The 8,159-nt window shown below is 36.8% G+C and overlaps 1 pseudogene; it reads left to right on the forward strand.

Moving 5' to 3' along the window:
* Positions 1-687: 687 nt before the first annotated feature.
* On the forward strand, positions 688-3,796 carry LOC101558309 (oligosaccharyltransferase complex subunit OSTC-like; annotated as a pseudogene).
* The last annotated feature ends 4,363 nt before the right edge of the window (positions 3,797-8,159 follow it).

The following is an 8,159-nucleotide window of genomic DNA, read 5'->3' on the forward strand; positions in this document are numbered from 1 at the left end:
TCTGAAGCAGCTCCTGAGCACTGCAACTGGAGTAATCTCTGAACACCACTAGATATAGCCCAGAAACAAAACAGAACAAAGAAAAAGAATATGAGTTAATTTTATAATTATCATTCCAGCCTAGAAGATCTACTTTCATCTATATATAATAGAACAATGTATTCACACAAGCATTGTGAATAATATACAACAATTTACATATAAGATTGCTAATAAAGTTCTGCTAATAAAAGTCTTTGCACTCAGGAATTACTCCTCACAATGCTTGGGGGACCATGTGGGATGCAGGGAATCAAACCCTGGTCAACTGTGTGCAAGGCAAATGTCCTACCTGCTGTACTATCGCTCCAGCCCTCAAGAAAGGATATTTCTTAAAGAAAAATCTACTGAATTTACCATCCCTTCTGATTTGGGAACTGAGGGAGAGATTTGTGTTAGAATCTCCCTCTCGAGCACAAAGTGGGAGCAGAAGCCCATTGGAGCTTCAGTTGCTGATTCAGGATTTTGTGATTTCTGATTTTGTAGCTTCTCATTTTCTCTGGTAAGAAGTCCTGAAAGTGAACAAGCACTTTCTGTTCGTCTTCAGAGAGAATACAAGGGTGAACGCTGACGAGAGCCCTGTTCAGAGCTGCGTTTTTTGGTGGTTTTGTTGTGAGGGATCAAAGCTTGGACAGTTGCAGAGTCACCATGGGGAGGAGGCATCCTTGGAAGTCTCACCCGGGACAGAAGACCAAGGGAAGTGGCCTGAGTCTAAGATTTGCAGGAGCAGACAGTGCCCCAAGGTGGTGGTTGAGGACTGTGGAAACAAGCAATATAAAAAAAAAAGCTTATTTTGAGCCAGCTATAGAAGAGAAGGAGGTGACATTTGGGTTGTCATTCATCACAAAAAAATGACATAAAAGCAAATAGCATTTTTTATTGTTTGTTTTTTGGTTTGGGGGCCACATCTGGTGGTTCTCAGGGCTTACTCCTAGCTCTGCACTCAGGGATCATTGCTGGAGGGGCTTGGGGGACCATCTGGGATGTTGTTCATCAAACCCTGGTCGCCCTCACTCAAAGCCAGCATCCTCCAGCCTTATGTTCTTTCCAGGACTATGAACACCATTATAAAACCTTTTATTTATTTATATTTATGTATTTATTTACTTATTTATTTTCCCACAATTTATTTAAACACCATAGCTTATAAAGTTGCTCATGATTTTTTTTTTTTTACAGGCATTCAATATTCCAACCCCAATCCCACCACCACTGTCACCTTCACTCCACGAATGTCACAATTTTCCCAACCACCCCTCAAGCCTGTTCCTGTAGCAGGCACAAAATAATTTATTTTATATTGCTTGTTACCACTAAATGGGAGAAAAATTCAAGTTTCAGGAAAGCATAGAGTATTTTACTGAGAAAAGGGAGTCTCACGTAAAATAGCAGAAATATGAACATCAGGATCTCTTCAAATACTTGACAGATATACGGAATAGTCGAACCAAATGAAAAAGAAGGTGGTTCTTGTTTAAAAAAGAAACAGAGAGGTGTCAAAGAGACATAATACAGTGGGTAAGGCTCTTGTCTTGCATGGAACTGACTCTAGTTCCACTTCCACACTGCATATGGTGCCTGAGCATACCGCAGTAAGCCCTGAGCTCAGAGGCCGGAGTAAACTCTGAGCACTTTGCCAAACCCATAAATATATAACTAAACTACTATCACTGTCACTGTCATCCCATTGCTCATTGATCTGCCTGAGTGGGCACCAGTAATGGCTCCATTGTAAGACTTGTTGTTACTGTTTTTGGCATTTTGAATAAGCCACGGGTAGCTTGCCAGGCTCTGCTGTGTGGGCGAGATACACTCGGTAGCTTGCCAGGCTGTCCGAGAGGGGTGGAGGATTCGAACCGCCCTACCCACTGCACTATCACTTATAAAAAAACAAATAAATAAATGAATAATTAAATAAATAAATTTTGTTTTATATGAAAAACAATCAACAGAACAGGAAAATATCCAGAGAGTAAGAATAAAATACTCAATTAACCTTTAATACTCTGAGATTTATATTTACCGTCTGGCCTCAATGAAACTAGAAAAATATGTTCAGATAGCTAACTTCAATAAAATTACATAAAATTATTATTTTAATAAATGAACCAATACTGGGGCCAGTGTAATAGTACAGTGATTAGGGCCCGTGCCTTGCATTTGGTCAACCCAGGATCAACCCCTGACATCAGAGTCATCTGAGCCTCACCAGAAATGATCCCTGAATACAGAGTCAGGAGTAAACAGTGAGAACTCTTCGGCTGTGTCCAGCAAAAATAAATAAATAAAAATAAATGAACAGAAACAGTAATCTGACTTGATAAATGCAAACTGTGAAAATGATAAAATGGAAATTCTGAACTAAAATCTCAATAATTAGCATAAAATTTGATTAAATAAGTTTGTAAGCAATTTTTAGATACCAGACAGGGAAGTGATTCAGGGACTTGTGGAAGAATATCAATCAATGTATCGTAAAAGGAGTCTAGAAAGTACACTACTATTAGTGGTGTTTGTACATCAACAACACTGTCCCCAAATTACTTTGCATAAAACAAAATATTTTTAATTCAAAAAAGAATGTTATACTCATTTTCAGATTAGCTGAGTCAGAGCAAAAAAAAAGTCCTTAAACATTGGAATATTTAATTAAAAATAAAAAGATGAATGCAGAGCTAATTCAGGAATTGGTAAACCATGGATTACCTCTTGGCTGAAATCCTAAATCCTACTCACTGCCTAATCTGTAAATAAAATTTTATTTAACACTAACATATTCATAGTTTACATGTAATCTATGGCTATTTTCTTATTTCAGTTCACTTATTCCATGCTAAAATGTGAAGCTAGTGTTGCTGAGACTCTATGGAGAAATACCTGAGTTTAAAGGCCAAAGTATCAAAGAGATGAATCATAAAGTCCATTGAATTGGTCCTGGTATTAATCTCTTGCTTATAGCAAGATATGACACAAAATATTGATATAGTAATTGGGCTGGTACTGCTACTCCATCAAATAACATCTCCAATAATATATTGAAATATTATGTTTGAAACACTGACAAAACAGATCTGAGTAACAGATCAGAGTAATAGGGACTGAATGTCACAAGGACCAGAATGTTATAGTCAGAGCTTACTTGAAAGCCTTTAATATTTAAAAGATGGATTAGGAAAGAAATAAGGTGGTATTTTCAAAGAAAAAATATAATATCTACAGCATCTTGGGGCTGACTGTGGGGACCAATGGGGCATGTGGCTGGGAGCTGCCTGGGCCATCACTGACATGGAGATACTATACCACACCAGGGCCTGTTTTTGGTGCTTAAATGTTCCAGCCTGAAGTTGAAGACACAGCTCTGGGTGCACACAGCATTGGCCGTGACATGGAGACCCTGGTGGTGGTGACTTATTTTCTCATCACCAAAGTAATAATCTATGATCTTACTGTTGAACCTCCAAAAGTTGGCTTGGCTGTGGCTATGGATTGGCTAAGAGTTAACATGGGCATCAGAGACCAGTAGCTTTCTTGTCATATAGAGTAAATGAACAATATATTCTGGAAGGATTCTCATCCACTTTTTCTGCTTACAATGGGAGGTTTAGGGTTAATAACTGTGGACCAGTCCAAAGCACCAAACATTGCAAACCTCAATAGATTCCCTCTTCTGTTTATTGAATTTGCCTGTGTCCTATTGAGATTTTTCATGGTTAGAGTATTCATGAGAATGAAACTACAGGGTTATCTGACAGGTTAGAGTGCCTTTTGAGAAGAAATCAGTGGATATTGTATTTGCTCCTCCTAATGAAGTTTAAAATGCTATACCAATCTTCTAAGACAAACTGTGGAAAAGGATTAAACACAGAGAAAGAAAGAATCTAGTGAGACCAGAGGAAGCATGTCAAGCTTGGACTGGCATGTCTTCTTGGTGTCAGCAGGACAAGCTCATCACAGGATTTTTCTCCTGCTGACCTATACTCACAAACTCACACTGTAAAGTGACATTTTCTTCTTAGTTCTTTTTTTATTTTTTTAAAGATAGTACACTTTATTCTATAGTTATAATACTGAATAAAATTATTATGTTTTTATAATCCTTAATACTTTGGGGAGATGGCATTTCTGGTTTTTGGAAATGAGTTCTAAAATAAGAAGTGAGAACCCATAGAGAAATCTGGACAGTCGATCAACTTCATCTGTGGTGCTTTGCCTTTAAACAGAGTGTGAAAACACCTTTTTTTAGATATGTGTGCAGCTTTTCTGAACAATAAGATACCTGAAAGAAGCAGAAATAAATAATTTTCTAATAAAAATAGTATCTGCTGCTAAGCATAGGAAAAGAAATAGGAAATGGGAAAATTCCTTAGTTAATGTAAGTAAAGCACCTGAAATTAGGAAAAAAACAGAGAGACAGAGAGAGAGAAAGAGAGAGAGAGAACCAGAAGAACCAGTATTGAGGTACTTGCCTTGGATACAACTGACTCGAGATCGAGTTCCAGCACCAGATATGGTTTCAAGCACTATTTGCAGTAATCTTTGAGCACAGAGTCAGAACTAAGCCCTGAGATTTCCTGAGTGTGCCCCTTCACCCAAAATTAATTATTGAAAACTAAAATAAGACAATAAGAAAAGAAAAGGAGATTTGAACATTAGAAAGCATGAGATCCAGATTCATTTAAGCTTCAGGAAGAATTGCCACTTAGTTATTTTTTGTTTTGCTTTTTTGAATTACATCAGATTGCGTTGGGAAACACTCTTTTTTATTAGGAGTATCATGTGGTGCCTGGCTTCAAACAGCGGTCAGCAGCATACAAGGCAATCACCCTAACACTTGCATTTCTCTGGCCCTGTTATTTATTCCTAACAAGTCTGATGAATTCTAGCAAAGTTATATTCTACTAACAAATTTATATTCAGGTGACAGGAAAAGTTAACTGTTAGGTAAAATAATATTCATATTCTAGTTTACTGCCCCATAAATCAATAACTCTCCCTTTTTGTTACAAATAAAATTAATTGCTAGTCTATGTGCTAAAGATCATAAAATAATAAAAAAGGACTGTATTAAATACATGCCATAAATATATTTGGTAGAACTGTACAGAACATTATACTTTGTCATAGTCGCTTGTGTATTTATCTTCATTGCAAACTACAGTCTTATGAAAAATAAGATTTCATCAATTCTGAAATAGAACATATGTTCTCATAAATTGGTAAATCTTTCATTAATTGAGGAAAAATACTAAGGAGTAAAGGATTAAGTTCAATATAACTTTTATTGAATATCTTTAATATTATAGAATCTATTTTCCAGTTCTTTCTATTTATTGGCACTTTTATTTGTGGGAGATGAGTAAAAAGTGGATAAATAATTTATTTTCAAAAGGTGTTCTACCAATAAACTTCTTGATGTCTGGAACTTCTTGAACCAAGTCTCTTACATACTTTTTCAATGTTAGTTAAACTTTAGTGCCACAATATATGACTTTTAGTTCTCATACAGTATTCTTAGTCACAGAAAGAGAGCAAAATTTCCATGTTTCACATGCCAATGTATTTTTGACCACATACTTGATTTTTTGTTGTAGTTCTAGAGATGAAACTTTCCCTCCAATGCCAAGTTGAGGACTGAAAACTATATATTACTTCCAAGCTCTTTTTGTCAGTAAATACTTCTACTATATTTAAATTATAACTCATGATTCACATAGAAACTGTCAGGGTGAATTTGATAACATCAATGGCTAATGGAAATCAGAACTTAGAGATTCTCTATAATATACAATCAAAGATGATCTCTATATCAGTGGGGTCTACTGTGAATACAAAATGTGGGCACGAGACGAGTGTGTTAGATGGCAAAGAGCTGCCTCCACACCCCGATGACCAACTGACATGGGTGAATGAAGGAGGGAATGGGACCACCAGGCTGGTTGGTATTCAGTCGCCATTTATTCCAGTTTCACCTCACCATTTATTCCAGTTTTCCCCCTATTCCAGTCTCACAGCCTAAGGCATAGAGATAATCCTCAGAAGTTAGGAGTAGCAGTTACACATAGCCATGGTTATATAATGAACAGATCTCAAGCCCTTCCTTCAGGGAAACTATTCTAGGACAGAATCTCATCTTGCTAGGAGATCTATCCAAGGGTGGAATTCCACCTAAAGCCGTATTTCTTCTTTCTTTAGGTCAAACCATCTAAAGAATCATCATAAATTTACTTCTTACTAATATATCTAGTCATTTTGTATGAATGCAGTAAGAGATATTAAGCTTAAAAGGTGGCTCCTCCTTCAGCCATCTCACTTCATATCCCAGACTACAGTCCTCGGGCCAAGTTAGTTTTTCCTAACCCCAGCAGGATCCTTATCCAGTAATTTCCTTTTGGGTCATGACAGAGTTCATCCATGACCATGATATTAATTCATTGTAAGTATTATGGCACTTGGCCTGTCCCTTTTTGTTTGATGCTAGGGTAGCTTACAGCTTGTTTCTGTTTGATGTCTGGGTAGCTGATGGCTTCCCTTGGGTTCTTCCAAGTCTCTCATAGGGACCCTCCTTTTGGGTTGTTAGGAACTAAGGACAAGTTAGGCTTAAGTTGAGTAAATGTGACAGATGCCTAAGAGTAAAATTATTCAGAGTCAATTAATTCACAAGTTACAAAAGCATAGCTTTAACTATCTTTCTATGTCTGTACAAAAAGGACATTGCTCTAAAATGAAATATGCAAGGACATACAGGAAAGAGAAAGGCAATATTTCACTTACATATACAAAATCCAGAGTCCTCAAAAGAATCTGACTTTACAAGTCATGGGGTCTAATTTGGGGATATATGTGATTAACAGATAGGGGAAGCAGAGCACAAAGGAGAAGTTAAAGATAAACACAGAGGAATAAGAGTGCCTGGGAGCATTGTGATGGGTGTTATTCAATAAACCTATGCTCCTTAAGGCAGAGGAGAAAGGACAAATCAATGTTAAACCTAAAATGCTTAGAACTATAATCCAACACTTACTCCAAATTTTTAATATTTTTTCTTTCTTTATATATTTTCTTGCAAACAATTAAAATGAGTAACCAGGAAAATATGCTCATGACTGAAATATAAGTGTAATTCAGTTCAAATTGTTTGAAATTTTAATCTTTTCTATATGGTCTCAGTAGTTGTGAAAAAATTTAGCAACAACAAATCTAGTTCATATATATTTCTTAGATGAGAGAAAAAATTTAAATGTCACTAGGTACCATGTGTTTCTGGGAACAAAAGCCAATGCATTTCTATATTATGTATTTTAAAGCAAGATGTATAAAGTATTGAAGATAAGTTCAATGTGTTCAGTAGACACAAAAAGTGCATTTACACCAAAGCTGGCTTTCACTTCTTTCCCCTTCAACTTTAATAAGCAAAATTTGGTTATGCTAACCTTTCCTTTCATAAATCATAATTCACCTTTTTAAAGATGTTTATATTTTTTTAACTTTCCTGTAGTGAATATGTTTTTCTCCCATGTTGACATAACCTTTAATACAGTTTCACTTTTGTATGCATTCTATAATAACTATGCTGTCTTTTAAATAAAATGCATGCCAGAGTTTGGACACTTGGGGGAAGTTATTCTGTTTATGATGTTCATCAAGAGGTCATGTATATTATTATTAAGTGTCATCCACTCTTCCCTCTGACATGTGATATTTAAATAAAGGAATTGAAGTTATCGGGACTCTTCTGTGTTCTGGCTTCACTCGGTGAGAGGGAAAAGTGTTACTGTATGGGAATCATCATTCTCATCACAAACTTCCCAATATCATCTTACTAATGTAGGTAGGTAGATTAGGGAAACCTCTCCCCCCACACACCACACACACACACACACACACACACACACACACACACACACACACATCATGGCAACGACATTTCTGGAAAGTCCTAAGTCTGACCCACCTTAGCCCATGTGCTGCTTGTGTCCATGGGGCCAAGCCCTTTGGCACCCAAGCACATGTGTTGCCTGCATCTCCCCTCTTGAGATGTGTACTTACCTATCTAATGCTGGGATGTATGTAGGGGCTTGCCCAACCTTGGAGAAGCCCAGGCACTCTCTTGAGTTCATTGC

Source organism: Sorex araneus, chromosome 5 (genome assembly GCF_027595985.1).
Source record: "Sorex araneus isolate mSorAra2 chromosome 5, mSorAra2.pri, whole genome shotgun sequence".
Taxonomy (NCBI): domain Eukaryota; kingdom Metazoa; phylum Chordata; class Mammalia; order Eulipotyphla; family Soricidae; genus Sorex; species Sorex araneus.